Below are 26,706 nucleotides of genomic sequence, written 5' to 3' on the forward strand. Positions count from 1 at the left end.
TAAACATTGCTTATATAACTATACATACACGGGCATGCAATTTATAATAAGTATAAAAGAGTTTAAGTAAAAGTAATTGATAAGTAAAAGAGTTTGTAAAGCAGTTTGAAGTAAAACAGTTTGAATAACAGTTTGAACGGTAATAAAATCATTGTTTTTGTAGTTATTAATCACATGTGATTGATGTAATAACTATAAGAATTAAACTTGTATTCCTCCCCCCCCCTCCCATTAAAGCATTTAAAACATTTAAAAGTATTTCAAAGGTTAGTTAAAGGGGTATGAACTCACTTGTGGTGAGTGGATTGGATTGATGTGTCGGGTACGGTGCTAGGTGACAAATGAAGACTTGTACACACGCACGAGCCTAGTTATCATATAATGAACATATATATAACTAATTAGCCAATTTATAACTAATAAATTAAGTTGGGACACCCTAGAACATGAAAACACTTTGTTTCAAGTGTTAAAGATCACAAGGATTGCATCCGAGTGTTGGTAGGGAAAAGCTAGTGTGTTTGGAGTTCAAGTGTAAACTCCCTTGGAGTTTACGGTTTTAATGGTCATAACCTAGGGAGTTTACACCAGTACACTCTGTAGTTTACGATCGTAAACTCTACTCCTATTGACCAAGTGTTGTTTTTGTGGTTTAACAAGCCTATTGAAGCATTTCTACTAAGTGATTTGGCCTTTGGAAGGGACTAGGGCATCAAAAACACTCCTTGGAGGAGTTTACGGCCTCATAGACATTTCCCTTTGGGTTTACTACCGTAAACCTTAATGGAAGAGGGTATTGCCATGTCTTCAATTCCTTAACATAATTAGCTAAGTGTATAAGCTAGTTTCTAGGCCTAAGGAAGGAAAATGACCAACTTAAACACACTTTAGGGTGTTTACGCTTTTGGGAGATCCCCAAAACGTAAACACCTATAAATGTTGGTCTTTGATGTTTTCCAAGGAAGGTATATACTTCAAACTAGGACTTAGATTAGGGACTTAGGCACACTTTGGTGCCATTTATGGTGTTTACGACCCAAGAACATTATTGGACCGTGAACACCTCTAACCTTATGTTCTTGACATAATTTCTTGATGTTTAAATGTAATACTAGCTTAATAACACTCAAGGATGGAAGTACTTACTATTAGGAGGATGGATTTGAACTAATAGGCCAAGAACACTTAGTGTGTGTTCTTGGTGTTTTGGAAATCTAGAGAAAATACACATTGAGTGGATGATTAGATGTACAAACACTAGATTAAGTGTTTTACTAACTTGAAATGGTTAGAACACTTACAAGTTTGAAGATTTGTAATGAAATTTAGTATGATACTTGAAAGCCTTTTTGGAGTTTACTCTTTTGTGAAATTGGGGAGTAAACACAAAGGCTTATTCTTAGGGAGTAAACTCATGCATATGCATGAGTTTACGGATTTTTGGGTGATTTTTTGATCCAAACCAAATAGTTTGGTCGTGAACTTCTAAGACGTGAGGTGTTTGCGGTTTTTGAAATTCAATACCCGAGACGGCACTTTCATTCATCCGTTCGTTTAAGAATAATATTAAAATAATCAAACGAACTGTATATTTCCTAAAAATAAGAAATAATGACATTAACTTATGATACGAAGGAGTTGAATTTTAGGGTTTGACCGAATGGAAATTTCGGGTTGTCACATCATCCCCCTGTTAAAGGGAATTTCGTCCCGAAATTTAAGTCTAAACAATTAAAGTAGTTACAAATAACTAAGAAAAAAGATGAGGATATTTCAGTTTCATCTGATCCTCACATTCCCAAGTGAATTCTGGTCCTCGCTTGGCGTTCCAGCGAACCTTCACAATCGGGATACGACTTTGCTTCATCTTCTTGACTTCTCGGTCCATGATCTCTACTGGTTCTTCCATGAAGTTGAGGCTCTCGTTGATCTCGATCTCGTCGAGTGGGATTACAAGAGTCTCGTCGGACATACACTTTTCAAGTTAGATACGTGGAATGTAGAATGTGCGTTATGAAGTTCGTCGGGTAGATTGAGTTTGTAAGCTACAGGGCCGATTCTTGCGAGAATCTCGAAGGGCCCTATATATCTCGGATTAAGCTTCCCACGCTTACTGAAGCGTATCAAGCCCTTCCAGGGTGAGACTTTAAGAAGGACTCGGTCTCCCACCTAGAATTCCAAAGGTTTCCTTTGCTTATCAGCGTAGCTCTTCTGTCGGTCTCTAGAAGCTTTCAATCGTTCACGGATCTGAACGATCTTCTCTGTCGTTTCCCGAATGATTTTCGGGCCTGTGAGAGTACTGTCAGAAACTTGCCCCCTAGCTAATTGGGTATCACCCACTTCAGCCCAGCACAGAGGGGATCTGCACTTTCGGCCATAGAGGGCTTTAAATGGAGCAGCCTTGATGCTCGTGTGATAACTGTTATTGTAGGAAAATTAGACAAGGGGTAAATGAGTATCCCATGCCTTTCCAAAGTCAATCACACAGGCTCTCAACATATCTCCAATGTTTGGATGGTCCTCTCACTTTGTCCGTCGGTCTGTGGATGGTAGGCTGTGCTCATGTCCAGCCTTGTTCCCAGGGAATGTTGTAGCGATTGCTAGAATCTTGAGGTGAACCTACTATCTCTATCGGAGATAATGGATACAGGTACACCATGTAGCCATACGATTTCCCTAATGTATGTTCTCGTAAGCTTCTCCATCTTGTCAGTTTCTTTGATAGGCAGGAAGTGTGCGGACTTGGTCAATCTATCGACGATGACCCATATGGTATCAAGTCCACCCGTTGTCTTGGGCAACTTGGTTATGAAATCCATAGTGATCCGCTCCCACTTCCATTCTGGAATCTCTGGTTGTTGTAGTAAACCGGAGAGCTTCTGGTACTCGACCTTAACCTTTGCGCAAGTAAGGCATTTACTTACGAAGGTAGTAATCTCTGCTTTCATATTAGGCCACCAGTATAACTTTTTAAGATCCAGATACATCTTATCTGAACCTGGGTGGACGGAATACCGAGTGTTGTGCACCTCGGTCATGACCAAGTCTCAGAAACCACCGTACTTCGGTGTCCAGATCCGGTTCATGAATTATAAGGCTCCGCCACCCTTGGCTTCTAAATTTTTATCCATTCCTCTAAGGAATTCATTCGTCACGTTTTCAGGTTTCATGGCTTCAAGCTGGGCCGCCTGAATTTGCTTAGACAAGTGTGAATGGATAGTCATTGTCAATGACTTGACTCTTCGACCAGAATATTCCTTTTGACTTAGGGCGTCTGCTACTACGTTGGCTTTACCCAGATGATAACGAATTTCGCATTCGTAGTCACTAAGTAGCTCGACCCACCGTCGTTGTCTCATGTTGAGCTCCTTCTGATCGAATATGTGTTGTAAACTATTGTGGTCGGTAAAGATAGTGCTTTTCGTTCCGTACAAGTAATGTCTCCAGATCTTCAGAGCAAACACAACTGCTCCTAGATCAAGATCGTGGGTCGTGTAGTTAACTTCGTGTGTCTACAACTGTCTCGAGGCGTAGGCAATGACCTTACCTCACTGCATCAGAACACACCCGAGCCCTTGATTCGATGCATCGCAATAGACTACGAAGTCTTCTATTCCTTCGGGGAGGGATAGTATTGGTGCGGTGCACAAGGCTCGCTTGAGCGTTTGGAACGCTCTTTCCTGTTTCTCTTCCCAGTCAAAGGCCATGCCTTTCTGGGTCAGTGTTGTAAGAGGTTTCGCTATTCGGGATAAGTTCTGTATGAACCTGCGGTAGTAGCTAGCGCGACCTAGAAATTTATGAATTTCTGTAGGCGTCTTCAGTGCTGACCAGTTCTCAATGGCCTTAATTTTGGATGGGTCCACGTGGATTCCCTCTTCGCTTACCACGTGTCCTAAGAATTCGACTCTTCGGATCCAAAATTCACATTTAGAGAACTTCGCATAGAGCTTCTCCGTTTGTAAGGTTCTTATAACTTGTCGCAGGTGATCGCCATGCTCTTCCTTACTTCTAGAGTAGATCAGGATGTTATCAATGAAGACAATGACGAACTGATCCAAGTAAGGTCGACATACTCTATTCATCAGATCCATGAAAACTGCGGGCACATTGGTCAATCCGAATGGCATCACCACGAACTCGTAGTGTCCGTAACGAGTTCGGAAGGTTGTGTTTGGAACATCCTCCTCTAGCACTCGTAATTGGTGATATCCGGATCTTAGATCAATTTTGGAAAAGTAGTTCGCCCCTTGCAGTTGGTCAAATAGATTGTCTATGTGAGGCAGAGGGTAACGATTCTTGACCGTTAGTTTGTTGAGTTCTCTGTAGTCGATATACATACGGAATGATCCGTCTTTCTTCTTAACGAACAAGACTGGTGCTCCCCAAGGCGAGAAACTTGGTCTTATAAAGCCCTTGCTGAGCAGTTCGTTAAGTTGACCAGATAGTTCCTACATCTCCACTGGTGCTAATCGGTAGGGCGACTTGGCTACTGGGGTAGCTCCTGGGACTAAGTCGATTCTGAACTCGACCTATCATTGCGGAGGTAATCCTGGTAGCTCTTCTGGGAAGATGTCGGGAAAGTCACTCACTACCAGAATGTTCTTTATTTCTTTTGTTTCGAGGCTCGTATCGACAAAGTGACCAAGGAATGCATGGTATTCTTTACGTAGATACTTCTGTGCTTGAATACTTGATATTATACGAAGACTCACATTGGTTTTGTCGTCGTAGACGATAAGAATTTCGTTAGACGGGAGGTTTAGACGGACTGCTTTCTCATAGCACAAGATGTCGGCGCGATGAAGGCTTAACCAATCCATGCCGATGATAACGTCGAAGCTTTTAATCGAGACCAGCATAAGGTCGATTGGGAATGAATGGTTATCTAGAGTTAGTGTACAACCTACGTATATGCTATTCGTGCTTTCAGTTTTTCCATTAGCCATTTCTACTGTGAATTGTTCTTTAAGTGTGTGTGGTTGTTGTTTAAGCATGCAAGCAAATTTATGGTTCATGAAGCTTCGCTCCGATCCACTAATGAACAGAATGCATGCATAGGAGTTATTGAGGAGGAACGTACCCGTCACCACTATCGGGTCAGCAACTGCTTCCCCATGGCCTATTGCTAGTACCCTCCCAGCTCCGCCAGCATTCTTTGCTTTGGGGCAGTCCCTCTTATAGTGGCCCACCTCGCCACATCCATAACAGGTCTAGCTCACGCCAGCGCTGGGGACTTGGGTGATCGGCCTCGCCGGAGATTTACAGAAACGGACTGTGTGTCCTTTCCTGTTGCAGTTAGAGCAATGCATTTCACGGAAGGAGCCGTTGTGGTGGTAATTGCATTTGTTGCACTTAGGCAAATTTCCAGCATACTGCCCCACCGGAGCAGTAGCATCAGCTGGGGTTATTGTGGCATGCACTGCCACAACTTGCTGCTTTTTGGTAGTTTGTTGTTTCTTCTTCTCCTCCCATAACTTCCGCTTAGTGTCAGCGGGTTTGGAGGGTTCTGAGATGGCTAGGGTTGTTGTTGCTGCAGGGGTTTTGACTTCATGGTCTATGAGTCGCTGTGCCAGTCGCTTGGCACTGTCGAAGGTAGTAGGGTTTGATGATAGGACATTCCCCTGATATGGAGGCACTAGCCCCCATATGTACCTCTAGATCTTTTTCCCTTCAGTGGGAACCATATTGGGGCAGAGGGCCACCAGTTCGCTAAATATGGCGGTGTACGAGACTACGTCGGAGCTCTTCATGGTTAGGCTCCACAGCTCCTGCTCTAATTTATGGATTTCGCCCCTCGGGCAGTATTCCTCAATCATGAGGTCCTTCATGGTTTCCCAACCCATGTCATTCGCCACTACGAGAGTTAGCGCTTTAACGTGGCCGTTCCACCAGGTCAGGGATTTTCCTTCAAAGGTGCATGCGACATATTTAACTTTTCTCGCAGCAGGGCACGAACAAATTTCGAAGATTGATTCAGTCTTCTCGAACCATTGCGTGAGGGCAATGACTCCGCCGGTTCCCTGAATGGACTTCGGCTTGCAGTTGGTGAAATACTTGTAGGAGCACTCTCTCGAGCGCACAAGGATTTCAGCAGGAATTGAGTCAATAGGGGTTCCACCTCTGCTGGCATTAGTAGAGTGATACTGAGCCATGGTAGTTGCCACTGCTGCAGCTACGACAGCATTCAAGGCTGCACTATCGATGATCGGAGGAGGAGGAGGTGGTGCAGGGTTATTCCTGGGAGATTTGCGAGGAGGCATCTTTCAGCTATAAGTTTATAAAGATAAACACAATGGTAAGAATGAATTGTAAGTGGGGTGAGAGTGACACATAGACTAACTAACCATAGCCCAACAGTTGAATGAGTGTTTTGAGATCACAACATAGAAGAATAGTAGGAAAACACAAGTGTACAGATTTTTCCCACGGATTAGGTAGTTGTCAATAATACTGGTATTACTGATATAATAAGTTCAGGGAAAATCAACCTAACAGTAGGTCTTACATCATACCATACGGAAAGTTTGATAGTTCCTAGATTCCTAGTTAGAGTACTGAAAGTTAGGAATATTTTACAGACAAGTGCTACTTAGAGCACAGATACTAAAGGCTATTCCTTAACCAAAAGACAAAGATGTACTAGACATCTTCTAACGGCGATGGGAATTCCTTGGGCGAACCCTGAGGTCTGCCACTTGACGAACCGCATCTTGAAGGTGTCGCTCATGAGCCCTCTGACGGGCTCGAAGTTCCATGACTTCGGCTTGGGAGGCAGCCAGCTGTTGCTGCAGTGTTTCATTGGTTCTCCTGGTCCGTTCCATTTCTTTTTCTAGACGGCGGATGCGGACTGTGTTGACACCAGAGTTGGCATCAATCTCCATGACTTGGTCGATGGCTGCTCGACCTTTTTCACCATCACGAGCTATCATGCGGATAATGACGGGTAGAGCTCGATCCGCAGAGCCACCTTCGCTGAGGTTGTAAAAGCTTCGGTCCCCAAAGTAAGGTAAGGGTTGACCCTGTTCATCGCTCCAGCGATTCAAGTTGGTTGCCCACAAAGGTGTAGGACTTGGAAAAGCTGGTCGGGTGTTGTTGTTTGGGGCTTGACCTGCTGGCGGTAGGTTGTTGACTTCAGGCTCAGAGTCGGATCCATCAGAAAAGCCTTCTGCGAGGTGGTCATCCAAAGGGATTGGATGCTCATCTTCGGGCTCTTCTTCGATCCACCCAGCATTGCCTTCATTTGAGAAGTACGGGTCGCCATGATGGAATCCAGCCATTTAAATCTACGCGAGAAGAGAGGTATAAGAATCTAGTGTATAAATAGCTTGTAGTAGCACAAAATACCCCTCTAGTATTTTATATTTAAGTTCTATTGTTCTCCTTATGGTATTGTTGGTAAGCTTTTAGACTTGTTAACATATCACAACCATTCTAGGGCATATGCTAATCACTCCTCGAACCAGCATAGTTGATCAGGCTATGCCATTCCCAGGACCGACCATACATCCCCGAGCTCACTTGTGATATTTAACAATCGTAATACTTTTTTTCTTGTCATTGTGAAACTGATTTTAGTATGAATGCAGACTAGTATACTTAATTAAATATTTTAATATTTAAAGTATAGACTCTTGGTCAGAGTGTTTTAATCCCAAATAGGTTTATAGTTAGTATATATTTTATGGGTTGATATACTCAATTCACTATAAACAATGCTCTGATACCAATCTGCCACACCCCAAAACCAAGAACGGCGGAAACGTTCTGAGGCGAAGGACGTCATGTAAAGTATCACAACACACTATAACAGTAAATAAGCAAACAACATCATCCATTGCATTAAATATATAATTTTAATACAAGTGTGTTCCATACAGTTATAGACACCAAAAAGTAAATCAAAATAATAAGGTGAGTCTTGGATGCGCTCCATCTTCTCAAAAGCTGGCCTCGGTACCTGTCTACTGACGACCTGAGAATACAAGTTATTTTCAAAGAGTTTATCAGCATTAAGCTGGTGAGTTCATAAGTATTTTAGTGTCGGTGTTTGTATCAAAACGTTCAAATCTCTCAGAAAAACCTATATTTTCTATTAAAAGTAGCCTTCTACCAAGGCGTAACTGTTTTGTATGTTCGTTTATCGTAAAAGTGTGTAATTTTCCCAAGTGTAACTATCATTAACAAAATATAGTTTGTACATTAATTGTTTAAGTGAAATGATCACTAAATGTATGTAAAGGGTAAATTATTGTAGTACTATAGTGTTGTATTATAGGAACTACTACTGTACTAACTACCTTAAACCGGATTTATATTAAGGTATCATGTTATTAATTGTACCATACTATCGACTAGGTAACAACGACAAATGTAGGTCGTAAAAAGATATAACATTTGGCACCTGCAGACATGCAGGTCCGGCTGTAGCTAGCAGCAAGGTGTATGATAGTCAATCTAGTATAGATCTATACGCAAACTCACGTTCTCCCTCCAAGAGACTCTGGCTACAACTCGGGCCATGACATTGAAGGCATGCCCCGATACATTGGATCACAATTGTTAACGTATTCATGTATATGTAATGTATTGTTACTTGTTCTAGTATTGTTTGTACATGTTCTCTTCCTAGTATAATCATATATGTTCTTCTTCTAGTATAGTTGTATATGTTATCATAGTAATGTAATGTATATGTTCTCGTAGTAATAAGTACTGACTCATGAATGAACTGACTCATTGATCTAGCAATAGTATAAGTATTAACCTGTGCTACCCCGATGGTAACTTACTAATGATGTAACTAGTACACATGAATATGGAAGAACTTTTATGACTATATATGTACACATGATATATAATTAATACTGAAACGACCTTCGGACGGCTACCCGATATCCCACCAGACCACATCTCAAGCGTGAAAAGGAAATAGGGCGGGCGACCTTCCTAAGCCTTTTAAACATTGCTTATATAACTATACATACACGGGCATGCAATTTATAATAAGTATAAAAGAGTTTACGTAAAAGTAATTGATAAGTAAAAGAGTTTTTAAAGCAGTTTGAAGTAAAACAGTTTGAATAACAGTTTGAACGATAATAAAATCATTGGTTTTGTAGTTATTAATCACATGTGATTGATTTAATAACTATAAGTATTAAACTTGTATTCCCCCCCCCCTCCCATTAAATCATTTAAAACATATAAATGTATTTCAAAGGTTAGTTAAAGTGGTATGAAGTCACTTGTGGTGAGTGGATTGGATTGATGTGTCGGTGCTAGGTGACAAATGAAGACTTGTACACACGCAAGAGCCTAGTTATCATATAATGAACATATATATAACTAATTAGCCAATTTATAACTAATAAATTAAGTTGGGACACCCTAGAACATGAAAACACTTTGTCTCAAGTGTTAAAGATCACAAGGATTGCATCCGAGTGTTGGTAGGGCAAAGGTAATGTGTTTGGAGTTCAAGGGTAAACTCCCTTGGAGTTTACGGTTTTGATGGTCATAACCTAGGGAGTTTACGGCAGTAAACTCTAGAGTTTACGGTCGTAAACTCTACTCCTATTGACCAAGTGTTGTTTTTGTGGTTTAACAAGCCTATGGAAGCATTTATACTAAGTGATTTGGCCTTTGGAAGGGACTAGGGCATCAAAAACACTTCTTGGAGGAGTTTACGGCCTCATGGACATCTCCCTTTGGGTTTACTACCGCAAACCCTCATGGAAGAGGGTATTGCCATGTCTTCAAGTCCTTAACACAATTAGGTAAGTGTATAAGCTAGTTTCTAGGCCTAAGGAAGGAAAATGACCAACTTAAACACACTTTAGGGTGTTTACGCTTTTGGGAGATCCCCAAACCGTAAACACCTATAAATTTTGGTCTTTGATGTTTTTCAAGGCTTAAACACAAGAAGGGAAGGTTTAAACATGTCAAGGATGGTATATACATCAAACTAGGACTTAGATTAGGGACTTAGGCACACTTTGGTGCCATTTATGGTATTTACGGCCCAAGAACATTCTTGGACCGTGAACACCTCTAACCTTGTGTTCTTGACATAATTTCTTGATGTTTAAATGTAATACTAGCTTAATAACACTCAAGGATGGACGTACTTACTATTAGGAGGCTTGATTTGAACTAATATGCCAAGAACACTTAGTGTGTGTTCTTGGTGTTCTTGGTGTTTTGGAAATCTAGACAAAATACACATATGAGTAGATGATTAGATGTAAAAACACTAGATTAAGTGTTTTACTAACTTGAAATGGTTAGAACACTTACAAGTTTGAAGATTTGGAATGAAATTTGGGATGATACTTGAAAGCCTTATTGGAGTTTACTCTTTTGTGAAATTGGGGAGTAAACACAAATGGCTTATTCTTAGGGATTAAACTCATGCATATGCATGAGTTTACGGATTTTTGGGTGATTTTTCGATCCAAACCAAATAGTTTGGTCATGAACTTCTAAGACGCGAGGTGTTTGCGGTTTATGAAATTCAATACCCGAGACGGCACTTTCATTCATCCGTTCGTTTATAAATAATATTAAAATAATCAAACGAACTTTATATTTCCTAAAAATAATAAATAATGACATTAACTTATGATAAGAAGGGGTTGACTTTTAGGGTTTGATCGAATGGAAATTTCGGGTTGTCACAAAGAGTGAAGAAGAACATTGTCAACACCTCCGGCAAGTCTTGGAAACATTAAGGGCAGAGAAGTTATACGCAAAATTCTCAAAGTGCGAATTTTGGATTCGAAAAGTAGATTTCCTTGGTCATGTGGTCAGAAAAGAAGGGATACATGTGGACCCTTCCAAAATCAAGGCAATCAAGAACTAGTCAGCTCCAAGAACTCCAACGGAAATCCAACAATTCTTGGGCCTTGCTAGCTATTACCGAAGATTCATAAAAAACTTCTCAAAGATTGCCAAACCACTTACCGCGCTGACTTAGAAGGGTGTAACCTACAATTGGGGAGAAAAGCAAGACGCTGCATTCCAAACACTGAAACAAGCCCTATGCAGCGCACCTATATTATCCTTGTCAGAAGGAACAGAAGACTTCGTGGTCTACTGCGATGCATCAAACCAAGGTTTGGGATGTGTTCTAATGCAATGAGGAAAGGTCATCGCATACGCCTCGAGACAACTCAAGACGCACGAAGTCAACTACACTACCCACGACCTAGAACTCGGAGCAGTCATTTTCGCCCTAAAGATCTGGAGGCACTATCTCTACGACATGAAATGCACAATCTTCACCGGTCATAAGAGCCTTCAGCACATTCTCAACCAAAAAGAACTCAACATGAGACAGAGAGGATGGGTGGAACTACTAAGCGATTACGAATGCGAGATTCGTTATCATCCGGGAAAAGCTAATGTAGTAGCTGATGCTCTCAGTCGAAAGGAATACTTGGGCCGCCGAGTGAAGTCTATAACCATGACGATCCGTTCACACCTGTCCACGCAAATCAAGGAAGCTCAAATGGAATCCTTGAAAAGAGAAAGTTACGGAGTTCGTTACTTCATGAATCGAATAAGAATCTTGAAGTCAAGAGTGACGGAGTTCGTTACTTCATGAATCGAATTTGGACACCAAAGTTTGGTGGGTTCAGCGACGTTGTCATGAATGAGGCTCATAAGACTCGATACTACATGCATCCCGGTTCAGAAAAGATGTATCTGGACATCAAGAAATAGTATTGGTGGCCGAACATGAAAGCCGAAATTGCTGCCTCTGTAGGCAAATGTCTGACTTGTGCCAAAGTCAAAGTAGAGTACCAAAAGCCCTCCGGATTGTTACAACAACCTGAAATACCCGAGTGGAAGTGAGAGTGGATAAACATGGATTTCATAACCAAGTTACCCAAAACAGTGGGTAGACTTGACACAATCTAGGTGATCGTCGATAGATTAAACAAATCCGGACACTTCCTACCCATAAAGGAAACTAACAAGATGGAGAAACTAGCTCGAACATACATCAGAGAGATTGTGCGACTACATGGTGTACCAATATCCATTATCTCCGAAAAAGATAGTAGATTCACCTCACGGTTCTGGCAGTCACTACAAAAAGCTCTAGGGACGAGACTAGACATGATTACCGCTTACCATCCACAAACCAACGGTCAGAGTGGAAGGAACATTCAAACCTTGGAAGATATGCTAAGAGCTTGTGTGATCGATTTTGGTAGGGCATGGGATACCCATTTACCACCAGTCGAGTTCTCATACAAAAATAGCTATCACACTAGCATCATGGTTGCTCCATTCGAAGCCCTCTACGGTCGCAAGTGCATATCACCTCTGTGTTGGGCTGAAGTGGGTGACACGCAACTAGATAGAGGACAAGTACCTGACAACACACTCTCAGGCCTAGAAATCATAAGAGAAACGACCGAGAGGATTGTCCAAATCCAGGAACGACTAAAATCTTCAATAGACAGACAAAAGAGTTATACGGACAAAAGACGGAAGCCCTTGGAATTTCAGGTTGGGGACCGAGTGCTATAGAAGGTCTCTCTCTGGAATGGATTAAAACATTTTGGAAAACGTGGGAAACTAAATCCAAAGTATATTAGACCATTCGAGATCCTTGCCCGGATCAGCCCAGTAGCATACCAGCTTCGATTACCGCAGGAACTCAATAACATACATCCTACCTTTCATGTGTCAAACTTAAAGAAGTGCTTGTCCGATGAGACCCTCGTCGTCCCTCTGGACGAAATCGAAATCAACGAGAGTCTCCACTTTGTAGAAGAACCAATAGAAATCATGGGTAGGGAAATTAAAAGAACAAAACAAAGTCGCATACCCATTGTGAAGGTCCGCTAGAATGCAAAGCGAGGACCTGAATACACCTGGGAGTGAGAAGATCAGATGAAACAACAATATCTACATCTTTTCCCTAGTCTATAAATACTTATCTTAAAATAAATTTCGGGACGAAATTCACTCTAACGGGGGATGATGTGACAACCCGATATTTCAAGTCAATGTAATGACCTCAGTCAAGTATTGTAATCTATTTTGAATTAATAAATAAATAAAAATAGCATCAGAAATGAAATGCTCGAAAGTCTCAATTGGGATACATAAAGTAATAGATATCGTAACAAGGTTTTCAGAAATGTAAAAAACACAAAAATCCGAGTTTTAACGAAGAAGTTATGACCAATCGAAAATCCGCAGCAAAACCGATAAAACACTATTAAGCGTAAAACACGAAATTTCAATAAAATAATTTTTAGCCATAGGTATCTAAACTAATGTTATAGATATCATTAAACCGTGAACGTACATAAAAAGAACGTCCAAATCTGACTTCGTGTGAGGAAGTTATGATTTTTCTAAGTTTCGGAGTAGCGGTAGACAGCTAAAAACTTGAAATAGAGATCGAGCGATATTTAGCCGACACGACCTAAACGACAATTGAAGGTCTCGACAATAGTAGTACAACGGTTAAAAGATAGACGAAAACGGACATTAGATGAAGAAGTTATGAATTTTTAACGGTCTTTTCCTATCCCGACCTATTCAAAATATATAATTCAAAAATAAAATCAAAATTTTCCAACGAAGTCTAAATGAAAGTTGTAGATTATATTCTCACCTACGCGTGGATATAAAGAACGTCAAAAACGGAGCTCGTATGCGAAAGTTATGCATTTTAGAAGATTGGGGCACACAAACTGAGGGTAGTACGCTATAGCGTACGAGGGTACGCCCAGTGTACTCATTGCTCGGCCTCGGATCAAACACGTCCCCGCTACCCTCTAGCCTGTCCCATTCGAAGTCCGGAGTCCGAAGACGTACGCCCAGCGTACGAGGGCCAGTTCCACCCCTATATAAAGGGTGCGAGGCTTCCAACTTCTTTTGCTAATTCACCACATTTCTCCCATATTTTCTCACTCTTGAGCCTCCCATAACTTTCCCGACGCCCCGGTTACACATCCAAGCTACGACGAAGGTCCGAAGGCCCAAAAATCCCAAGAAATTTTCCACTTTCCAGTCGAAGTGCTGCCCGAGAAAAGTCTCGTTTTCTTAAATTCATCGCACTTACCAAGTGAGTTCATACCCCTATATTTTCACGTTTTACTATATTTTAGGGGGAGAAATACAAGTGAAACGCAAGAAAAACTTATGTTAGAACTCAAATCGTTACATACAATTTCAAATGCGTTATCTACATTTTGTATATAAATGTTAAATAAGTAAAATAATGTTATTACAAATGTTTAATACTTACATGCAAAGTTGGTAGCACACTAAGGGTTATCATCCAAATGAAACACACTTTTGAAAAACTATAATAGGTATAGTTTACAAGATATTCATGATATTTTACACTCTTTGAACACTACAGAAAGTAAATACTTACATTTACAAGAAAAATAGACTTTCCATACATATATCTATTTGATACCAACTTTTGTGAGACATTTAACTTCCCGTACTTTCATGTATGCATTTCAAGTCCTGTGTTATAAACCATAATCTCTTGTAAGGAGAGCGTGATTCTTGTGTATAGATCTATACGGGATTGACAATCTCGCACCTAAACTGTTAGCTACAGTTGGACCGGCAGGTCTGGGGTGACAAACGTCATATCATTCCCACGCCTGAAGAACGTTGTGACAGGAAGTCTGTGTCAATAGTACGGTTATAAAACTCACATGAAGTATTAAAACATTTGATTTACAGGGCTATCAAACGACTTAGTGATTATATATAGATATATAAATCTACTTACACTATTTTTGGTATGGAAAATACTTATGCATTCCGGTTTTTGGAACTTTTAAAAACTACCATTCATTTATAGAAAATATTGGATTTTCTAGAAACAAACTCGGTAACTTTATACAAAAAGGCATATAATTCTTATACAAAAACGCTTATGAACTCACCAACTTAATTGTTGAGACTTTTTCAAAACTACTTGTATTTCTCAAGGATTCAGTAATACAGGTAAACCAATGCTTTTGGGGAAGGAACGCTAAGGCATCAAATTTCAAACTTATTATATCATCATAATGTAATTTCTTTTGAAACATGTATTACAATCAACAATGTAACATTTTAAATTATATTTATGATGATTGTGTTTGCTTTCTTTACTATTTACTCAACTGTTATGATACTACATGAAGTCATCCGCCCTCCAACGATTCCGCCGTTCTGGTTTGGGGTGCGACACTTTTCTTATACATATATATAATTATTATAAATTTTATATTATAATAGTATAAGGGTGTATTTTAAACTTTTAAAATACTAGATGGTTTAATCTATTAATAAATTATACTCTTAATTTAATTAAACTTAAATCATGTCATTATGGAATTATTTATTCACTTTTAATTAAACATTTTAATTAATTTAATAAAGTCCGTAAGGTTCAATTTGAACTACTCAAATACTTTAAGGTTCTAAATATAAAATTTCAAAATTTAAAATTACTTCATTAATTTTTTAATTTATGAACCCAAGAGTCACACCTTTTTAATTACAAAAGTTTCTTAATTTGAGACTTTTCAAATACCAAAACTCGAGAGAAAGTTTTGTAACTCTGAAAAACCTTTGATTTCCATAACTTATGAGTTTAATGTGGCTTTTTTGGAAAAACTTTTCATGTTCCATATCTTGAGGACAAGTTATGGAGGACTTTAAAGAACTTTTAGATCAATATTTTAACAAATAAAAATTATCATATAATTTATCTGTGATCTAGTTAAACTCATAAGTCAAGACAATCTATATCACCAATTGCCAAGAAATTAGCCTATCATTTAAACTAATACAAATCTTGAAATTTTGACAATTATCTTTTAGTTGGACAAGGATAATCGTTACCATACCAAAAAAATCAAATTTTATGAAATAAAACATTTTGTGGTAATGATCATAATCCAAAACAGGCAAAAAATCCTGAAAAACTGTTGTCTGATTATCCAACTCGTCGAGCCCAACTATGGACTCGTCGAGTTCAAGGCAAAAAAGAAACCTACTCGTCGAGTCCAATTATGTACTCTTCATCTTTGAAAAATAAGCAATGCATCAAATATAATAGAAAACAACCCATGGCTCTGATACCACTGTTGGGTTTTGTATACTACAACATCCTATGGTGCACATGCGACCCTAAATGCTTTGGATCTATTGTAACGCCCGGGTTTCGGGGCTAAGCATTTCGAGACAATGTAATAGTCTAGGTCAACTATTGTAACTCTTTTGAAGTAATAAAGAGGAAATATTTGAGTATTATCTGAATTATGTGTATTTATGTGCTTATTACTTAATTATAAATGTATAATTAATAAAGAATAAAAAATAAGCATCAAAATTGAAGTGTGAGATAAGCGTGATATCTGCCCATAAAGTTATAGTGGTCGAAACAAGGATTCCGGAGATATAAAGAACGCCGAAATCCGAGTTATAATGAAGAAGTTATGACCCGTCGAAGTTTCGCGACAAAACCGGCACGATACCGGGAAGCGTAAATAGTGAATTTACGATAGAGTGAGATTTAGCCATAGCGATCTAAACGAAAGTCGTAGAATACGTTAAACCGAGAGCGTCCATAAAAAGAACGCCCAAATCTGACTTCGTATGAAGAAGTTATGATTTTTCGAAGTTTCGGCTTAGCAGTGTATAGCCCGAAATTCGAAGTTTAGATTGTGCGGTTTTTAGCCGACACAACCTAAACGAGATTCGAAGATCTCGTTAATAGTAGCATAACGATAAAAAGAAAGAAGAAAATGGACGTCGAATGAAGAAGTTATGAATTTTTAACGGACCAATCCTATCCCGGCCTGTTACTAATATAACTTTTAAAACAAAGTCAAAATTAACCGACAACGTCTAAACGAAAGTTATAGAGTACGTTCCCACCTTCGCGTGGATATAAAGAACATCAAAAATGGAGCTCGTATGCGAAAGTTACGAATTTTTAAAGTTTATGATCAAATTTGCGAAGGCTGATAAGGACTTGATGACGTGGCGCGTTGTGGGCCGTCCATCGCTGATCAGTGAACGCTTCAGATTCGGACACACCTCCTTTCGCATTACGCCCCGCGTACCTTCACTTCTTATCCATTTCCAATAGTAGGCGCGTGTGAGCCAGCTGGATCCGAGCTGGTGATCTTATCTAAAGACTACGCCCCACGTAGCCTCCCCTACGCCCAGCGTAACCGAGGCTGTTGGACCTATAAATAGATGCGAGAGTCTCCAGAAATTTCACACCATTCTTCATTTCTACTTTATAAACTTTCTCTCTCTAAGGGTTTTAACCCTCCCCTAAGCCTAGGTGATGCCCTAGCACCCTAAGGAAGCCCCGAGGCTCCCGGAGTCCCGAGAAAAAGGGTCTTTCGGTTTCGGAAACGCTGCTCCGAGCCAAGCCCGGTTTTCTTTAAAATCCACTGTAAGTGAGCTACACTTATGCAATTTTTAATATAGCTTTCAATTAATTATAGTAATGTTATTAGGTCCTTAAAATAATTATTTGGGCTATTATTATGAGTTATATTGAGTGTTATTTAATGGTTATATAATAACAATAATAGCTAGACTATTAATTAGTCGCGGTTGACGTTAGACTAAACCCTTATGGTATTGATAGTAGGTTTTATCGAAGGAAAATTGTTTTGAGAGTAACGAAGCACTGTCCGAGTGCTGAGTCACCACCTTTCAAGTGAGTGCATAGTTACTTTCAGCTTACACATAGATATGAAATATTTTATATAAATTACGTGCTATGTGTGCATATTATCTGAATACTAGCTATCTATGCTGGATGAACGTTTTTATACATGTTTTCAATGATTTAAACGGTATATGTATTTTATATCTACAAAAATGTTGGGGTAAAACATGGGTAGATGTAATTGGTGATGTGTGATAAAATGATGAGAGGCCTCGTTGTTGATGTTGTTGATTCTGTCATTTAGCGGAGTGTCGATGACGACCACGGATTCTTTTAGATAGTCCAGTGGAAGACTAGCAGGCTCGCAACCTGTAGCTGCTTGTGAATGATATGTTCACCTGTGTACTCTATCCCCTACATGATTGCCTTTACGACATTTATTGTTGAGGAATCCCCTTAGCAGTAGTGTCCATCCCCGATGATGATCCTTAGGCTAGGTTCCTTATGATAGGTGTTTAGGGACGTAAAGTGAGGATAACGGGAACGGGTAATCAGGTTATTGTTGATTGATGAAAATAAATAACTTATTTATTGTGGGTTGAAAACCCTATGTGCTCACCAGGCTCCCAAGCCTGACCCACTCAGTTTCTTGTATTACGGGTAGTGGCGCATGAGCATAAATGTGATGTTTTGGATGAGGGATTATGGATATAGGCCTGTAGATATGAAATAATGTAGTAAGGCTTATATTGTACTTTTTATGCTTTTGATCTGTAACGAACATGACATCCCAAGTCTTCTAATGAAAGACATTTCTTTGGAAATGCTTTTGATAAATCTTTATCATATTTTGTTTTGGGACAAATTCCACAACACTTTTATTTAAAATGTTACTCTGATTTTTAAGCAAAGCATAAACAAAATCGGTCTCTTATGCCCGTGAAAATGGGGATGTCACATTTATGTTTTCTCTAATTATACATGCAATATTGTTTCTAAAGCATGAAGCCTACAACTAGCATACAAATGACATAAACAACATAGATTTGAGTTATAGAATTACCTCTTTGTTGTAGCTTGTAGTTTTGGCCTTTAAGAACTTCGCACCTCAAGTGTGATGCCTCAAATGGTTCACAAACACCATGAACATAGGAGGACTTTTAAAAGAGAGTATCCTTGCATAAAATTGACTCAAATGAACTCTTAGAACATATGTAGTAACCGATTTTAGCTATAGGGTGACATATATATATATATATATATATATATATATATATATATATATATATATATATATATATATATATATATATTAGGATTCTAAGAGTCATGGTTAAACCCTAATCCATACCCTTGGGCTTATTATCCATGATCCATGATCCATATGGACTAACTCTTTATGGATTCTTTCATAAACTTAGTCCATCATGCATCATAAGCCCAAACAATGTATATAACTAATTTACACATGCAATTAGTCCCCATTAATCTAATTAGTCTCTTTTGATCACTAAATTAATTCCTAATTAATTCTTGATCAATACTAATTAAATAACATGATTTCATATTAATATATTAGAACTTATTATATATTAACAATTAATAAATAACCTATTCTCAAAATTCCATCCTATCAAATTGCTCTGGTGAAGGGAACCCAAATGGACCATGCAACTCTCGAGTCAAGTACATACCAATTATAGTTATGGGCTTAGACACCTAATCCAATAGTATATCAACTTTACTGTCGAGTAAGGATGTAAAGTACTATAACACCCCGACTCCCAGGTACAAGTTTTAAAGCAATATATACATACTTATGGACCTACTTGACGAGTTCGTTGCCCCCAACTCGTCGTGTAGAGGTGGGTTAGCCCGAGTGGATTATTGGATCTATTCGAAGACTTAGAGGACCCGGACTCGATGAGTAGGATCTAGGAGATGAAACCCTAATTTTTTGGGTTTGCACCCTATTTAAAGGACCTAAGCCCTTCCTCCAGTCCTTTATCACCCCCTGGATGGCAAACAGAAACCTTAATGGCTATTAACATTGTTCATGAGTGAATGTGAGGCTTAAAGAGCAATTTTGGTGCTTTGTGTGAAGAAGGTGTGAAGTATACAAAGCTTGGAGCAAAAAGGAGCTTGTGGATCTAAGTCTACTTCATCTTGGCATCATTTTGAAGGGAACAAGTCGTTACCTTGGCTTATCTTTAGCTAAATCTCTCCATGTTTGGGTTTAGGGCTATCGTTAGCACATTTGGGAGTCATTTCGAGTATTGCGACAAGATCTAAAGTTATAACTTCAGATCTGGATCCCCTTGGTCCCTATAGCTATAGAGTTATGAGATTTGGCAAGCTTGGGCCTTTCCCTTTGAGTTAACCTTTCCCTTAATCTATCTTTGGCATTTAGGACCATGCATATACGTAAAGTTTGCAACTTTACATGGAAATCATGCCCTAGGAGGTTGGATCTACAATATGGAGCTTTAGGGTGGCTTAAAAACATCTGTATAAGTAATGGACTACATGAACTCGATGAGTCGGTTAGCCGACTCAGCGAGTCGGATGAATGTTTCCTGTATTTGACTCCGCATGAACTCGGCGAGTCAGTAAGAGGACTCGATGAGTCAGTTAGGGCTTCCCCCGACTTCTGGACACGCATGGACTTGATGAGTTGGTTGGAAACTCAGAGAGTCAATTATGGTTTTGGTGATTTCTGAGTTCTTAAGGAACTTGGCGAGTTGCTACCTGCACTCGACGAGTCGGGTCAACATGGACTATTGACTTTGACTGTTGACTTTGACTTTGACCAAGGATTGGTCAGTTTGACTTATGGGGGTATTTTGGTAATTTGGGAATTTATGGAAGTGAATCATTGGTGGATGTAGGTGTTGGGCTTAGGGCTGCATTTAGTGGAGTTTGACTTTATCACTTCGAGCTACTTGTGAGGTGAGTTTTGTTGGATTAGTGTCTAACTCCATAACTATTTTGGTATGTACTTGACCCGATTGTAAGCATGGTCGTTTTGGGTTACCTTCACACTGGTGACTAGACATGATGATTGTTGAGGAGAGAGGCTGGTTTATTGTTATGAATAATAAATTACGGTATAAATATGATTTTTAATATATTATATGATTAATATATTAATTTGGAATCATATTATTAATTAGTATTTAATAAGAAATTAATTTAGAATTAATTTTGGGATTAAAGGAACTGACTGAAAGTGCAGGGGCTATTTTGTAATTATTCAATAGTTGAGGCTTTGGGCCATTGGATCACCTTTATTAAGGCTTGAACAAAAATCCTAGAAGGATCTAGGAGTTTTCGTCTAAGGGCTTAAGGAAATGAGTCCATGGAATTGCTTAGGCCCTAAGCTAAGGGATTAGGGTTTACACCTTGAAACCCTAGTTAGCCTTAAGTATAAATAGCACCCTAAGGCACTAAGATTTCGTCCAAGCTTTGGGAAACCCTAAAAGGGAAGAATTCTAGGGCAAGATACCCTTCTCTCCTCTCTCCGATATTCATCCTTTCACCTAGTGTGTTTGTGAGCCATTAAAGGTACTACACTTGTGGTACTTACTTTCAAGAGCTAAGGAAATTCAAGGAACTAGTTGTTATTACTATATAGCAACAAAAGGTATGTATTCTATTCTTCTATGTGGATTTCGAAAATAGTACTAGCATGCCAGGTTTCTTTTTGTGTTCATAAAGTTGTATAACTAATAATGATAACATAGATCCATCTCTAGGGTTGCATGCACACATAAGATCGTTTCTATAAAACCCATCAGTGGTATCACAGCCATTGGTTTTTGTTTTCAATTAGCTTTATTCAAATGTATGAACTTTACATATTAGGGTTTATGGCCAATAAACCCTAGGAGGCATGAATTTTCAAAAATTAGGGTTCTTGAACCTTGATTTTCGAAATTTGACTAGGGTTTCCCAAAACCTTTCCTTAGCCTCCAATATTTTGAAATATAGGGTTATCCAACCCTTGGATTTCAAAGTTGCCTCCTTCCCCAATGTTAGATCCTAAATTTTAGGGATTTGGATAATGTCATATCTTGTAATTATCCTTTAAATGTTTAAATTTGGTAATTAAAGATTTTGATTTATCCCATCCCATAATTTCGAATTCTAGGGGATTTAAGGGATTAGGTTAATTTAATTGTTTAGTTTAAAAGATATCCTTACCAAAATTAAAGATAATTGTCAAATTAATTAGATAATCATTTCCTTATGTGATAAACTCGATTTATTTGAATTATTTGATAGATTATCTTGCAAGAAATTGAATTAGGTCATATTTAGATAGTTACTAATTAATTGGTTGATTATTATTATTTGTAATTTGATCTAGAATGTTCTTTCTTATGTTTTGAAAAGTTTCAAAACTTGCCCTCTAGTTTTGGAATTTAAATTGTTTGATTAAAAGGTTTAATTTTGAGAGTCTAAATTCTAAAACCTGTAGTTTTGAAAAGTTCAAATTACGCCCTTATGATTTTGTTAAGTTAATTAAAAGTATAATTAAAAGAGAGTTAATAAATCCATAATCATATGGTTTATATTTAATCAAATTAAAAGTGTAATTTATTAAATTAAACAACTTAGTATTTTAAAAGTGTAAAATACACCTTATACTATATATAACATTAAAAGTCTAATATCATATATGTATAACTTAAACTGCTAGTCTTACTGTTAGTAGGCCTCATTCACGAAGCCGATCTATAAGGGGGGTATAAGGTTATGGCCTATAAAATGGCCTTTTAATGGGTGTCCACTCTCACCCACCGCTTCCTTGATTGGTGGAGGGTCGTTAGCCGAACGGGTAGGATAGGGCAAACCCTTTCCATTAAAATTATAATGAAGTATAAAGTAACTAAATGTTTTACAAAATTCCCAATCTTAGTTACTTTAGGAAAAAGTGAATTGATGCAATTCCATGAAATTACACTTTGTGCCCTTGCGAAGACGTTAATGGAACGTGTGTGGTTAATCAGCACACTAAATGGTTCTAAGCAAAGATAGCAAAGGGTGACTCAATGTTTTTCATAGTTCGGTGGAGCGTGTGTGGTTAACCGCCACATCGAATAGGTGACTGTAACATTGGGGGCACCATGTAAGTTTGCATGGTTATTCACACCCTGTTTTGTGATCCTCGGCATCCCAGTCACAAATCGAGGGGCATATCGAGATTTAAACATGCCATCGAAAAGTTCAATGAATCTCAAAAGATCTAGGAGCTTTCAATACATTTGAAACTTAAATTTCCTTTTCGTTTTTCATAGTGGAAATTGGTAAATCGTCATTTACCTACCTTCAAATATTCTGCAACTAGATTACGACATCCCTCTTCTAGGTTGTAGAGTAGTGTGTTGGATCCTAGCCTCGATGTTTCATTTGGGTGTCACATTAAGGATTCTAATTAACTTATCTTGAATTTTCTCCCGTTTTGTAGATGTCTAGTTCTGACAATCATGGTCTTCCCAAATCCCGTGGAACAAGCTTTCCACGATATGATTGAGGAACAAGAGATCATGCTTCACTACCTCTACCTCCTCCAATTATTTCCCAAACCCACAAGTTCGAAGGCTTGAAAACTTCAAGCTCACTCAAGCCCTTTTGGCAAGTAAACTTGGGAAACCTGTGTGTGTACACGTCGTAGAGATGAAGTCACACATTGATAGGTTAAGGATGTTGGGTGTCGAGATTTTAGGTAAGTTGGTTGTTGATTGGGTTCTTCAGTCACTTCCTGAATCATATAATGCGTTTGTTAGAGAGTACTATATGATGGATCATGACGTGACCCTCACTGATTTGACCTATTTGCTTACAGCTGCTGAATCAGCAATGATTTGGCAAGCTGGTCGACCAAATTTGTTTGGTGAATCAAACTCCCAAACTTCAATGGACATTGAAAATGGTGACATTGGAGATCCAGAAAAGGTAAATCCTGAGATAGTTCCTTGTGCCATTCCAAAAGAGCCCATTTGCATTTATTGCCAACAGAAGGGGCATTAGAGACAAAGCTGCCCTAACTACCTAAGAGATCTAAGAGATGAGAGAGTCAAGTCGTATGGCTCTACTTCAGGTAAAATCCATTAACTAACTCTTTTAAGTTCCTATTCTAGATTCTTAACACATGATGTGATAAGATTATATTTTGATGTTTTGTAGGATCGAAGAAAAGAGAGGAAGCTTAAACGAAGAAGTGAGCTAAATCTAATCATGAAGAAATGGATTTCGATCGCATTGATTGAAGATTGGATTCTTGAACTACTACTTGGAGTTAGAATAGATTGCTAAGAAATATGTATTAACATAGTTTTTCAATTGAATTGCATTGTAAGGACAAATTTTTCCGCAATAAAATAAATTTTGATTTTATATTATTTATTTATCCTTGCAATGCTGTGTATGAAAAAATTGATGTTTGAAGGTTTCTATTATTAGCAATAATGGATTTGATTCTTAATTATGTTATTTGTGGAAATGTCAAGAATTTACCAAATAGGGAGAGTTTCTCATTGCCCAAGTTTCAATTGGACAGAAACTTAGAATCATACAACTTGGTTGCGTGATGAATGAGAAATTTCATATTTGTAAATTAGACTAATTCGTTAACAAAGTGTCAAGTGAAGGACTAGGAGATCGAGTACACAAGGTTGTGTGTTGATCAATTCCACCACAAGAGTAACAAAGATATTCGTCATAATTTACTAAGGTTTAGTAAATATGATTATACTTATAAGATTAAGTGTAATTTTGAGTTGATTGAAAGAGTTTCAATAAATAGCATAACGAATAAAGAAGAATAAAGTAGGGAGAAAGATAAAAGTTTCTCTATTCTAAGAAGAAGGCAGAGTACCTTTTATTGTGTTTTATGATAAGTCTTAATGATTAAGAACCATATCTCAATTGATCCTCTAAGTGAGTCTTAGTACATTTGTCTGTCTAAGAAGAGGAATCGAGAATTATGGAAATGGTTATATCTAGAAGTCAATCATACTTCGTTCCAATATCATGTCTTAGAGTTATACTCCAAGATTGTGAATTGAGTGACAAGTCTTAAGAAGGTTTATAACACTCAACAAATGTGGAATTTGGAAAAGTTTTCTTATTCTTGCACATTTGAAATTGGTAAGTTGTGTTGTCTTGGATAAGACAAAGACCAACTAGGACCAATTATGTGAAGTGTTTTGTCTTGATAAGAACTACACTAACTCTTGAATATTTGTTTTGTCAAGGAATGTTTCTTGACAAGAGAATCTTATATGTCAAGGAGTCAGTGGGAGTCTTAATGGTCTTGAAAGGTTTAAAAAAAATCAAGAATAAACCTTATCGATCATCACTAGCACACGACTTGAGGTTTACAACCTATCGTGTTGACGTTATTTTGTTTATGTGCCATTCCAATTGAGTTAATTATGCATGTGAGTTCTATGAGTTCTCATTTGAATGTATAAAGACAAAGCACCTTGATCGATCGAAAGTACATTGATATGTAAGGATAAGTTGCTAAACTACTTGGAAGACATGGTGGGCACTCGTGTTACCATAAGTCAAGAAATCAAGATTATGAAAGTTTGGTCCATATGAGTTTGGATTTGTCGCAAACTCTAGTTTTGACAAATTCACATGGATAAGAACACATACACCATAAAATCTAAGTGTCATAAGATTCCCTCCTTCATGAAAATGACTATGAGGAAATGCTTTCACTAAGAGAGATTTTAAAAAGATAGCAATTGTGAAAATTATATTCTCAAATTCGATTATGGTTACGACATCCCTTTCCATAGTTCATATTGTGAGATTTTGCAATTAAGTCTGAACATTTGGGACTTAGTAACATAAGTTCTGAATTTGTCTAGACAAACATGTGAGCTTTCTAAGACAAAGGTGTATAAGCTTAATAAGCTTAGATTAAGTATTAGAAATATGAACTTAAGAAATTCAATAAGCATTGTTTTCTCGAAGTTCAGTTGTTTTCTGAATACATGTCAAAGCTAGTGGGAGCATAAGTGTTATGCTTATATGATAATAATCAACATGATAGTGGGAGCATGATAATTATGATAGGTTTCAAGTTACCAATATTAATTATAGAAAACAAGAGTTATACTTTGCAAAGTCGTAAGAGTTGAAAAGTTGTTTTGCTCTAATTAAGGGAGAGAATATTATGCTTCATTTCAAATCAAAAGGCTTAGATTATGGAATGTTAATAAATTTAGTCAATGATACATAGTGTGTTCTCAAATTTCGATTATGATTACGGCATCCGTCTTCATAGTTCGAATTGTGAGAACGTGACACAAAAAATATTATGACATAAGATTGATAAAGTATCACATCCTTATGTAAGACATTATGTATCGTGTCCCATACGCTTCAGGTATAGGATCGATTGCAAATGCTATAATATTTTACCATTCTAAAAGTTTCCAAATGTCTAGCGCATTAAGAGGGAAAAAGGACTAGAATCGGTTTTGACTAAAATAATTAAACAACTATCAAAGGACGATCGAAAGTTCGCTGAAGATTGGTTGCTTGTGAGTAGTTGGAAGTATGGTATTGGATGGACCATATCGACATTATTATGAATAGATAAGATTCTATTAAGAATGAGTTGTCATATGGCAAATATGGAAATGTTTCCATATTGGGAGTTGGATATTGACAATCTATGTCTAGATTAGAAACTTTTATGCAAGAAGGATGTTCAAAGAAATGTACTTTGAGTGAGAGACATCATATCTATAGAATTGTTTTTTATAGAGATTGGACAAGTCTTGATGATTTTGAGCTATGACTTTACGAAAGGATCATTGCATAAAATGTTAGAATCTAGCATATTCTATAAGTGACAAGAATTTGATATTCTTATACTTATGATAAGGATTGGGAGTTGTGAAATGAGTATGATTGGAAATGTGTTCATTTTATCTATTTCACAAAGTAAGGACCATAAGTAAACATTGTGTGCATGCTAAGAGCATGGGACAATTGTAGTAATAATTCAC

This window comes from Lactuca serriola, chromosome 5 (genome assembly GCF_051521515.1).
Source record: "Lactuca serriola cultivar US96UC23 chromosome 5, Lser_US96UC23_V15, whole genome shotgun sequence".
In the NCBI taxonomy this organism is placed as follows: domain Eukaryota; kingdom Viridiplantae; phylum Streptophyta; class Magnoliopsida; order Asterales; family Asteraceae; genus Lactuca; species Lactuca serriola.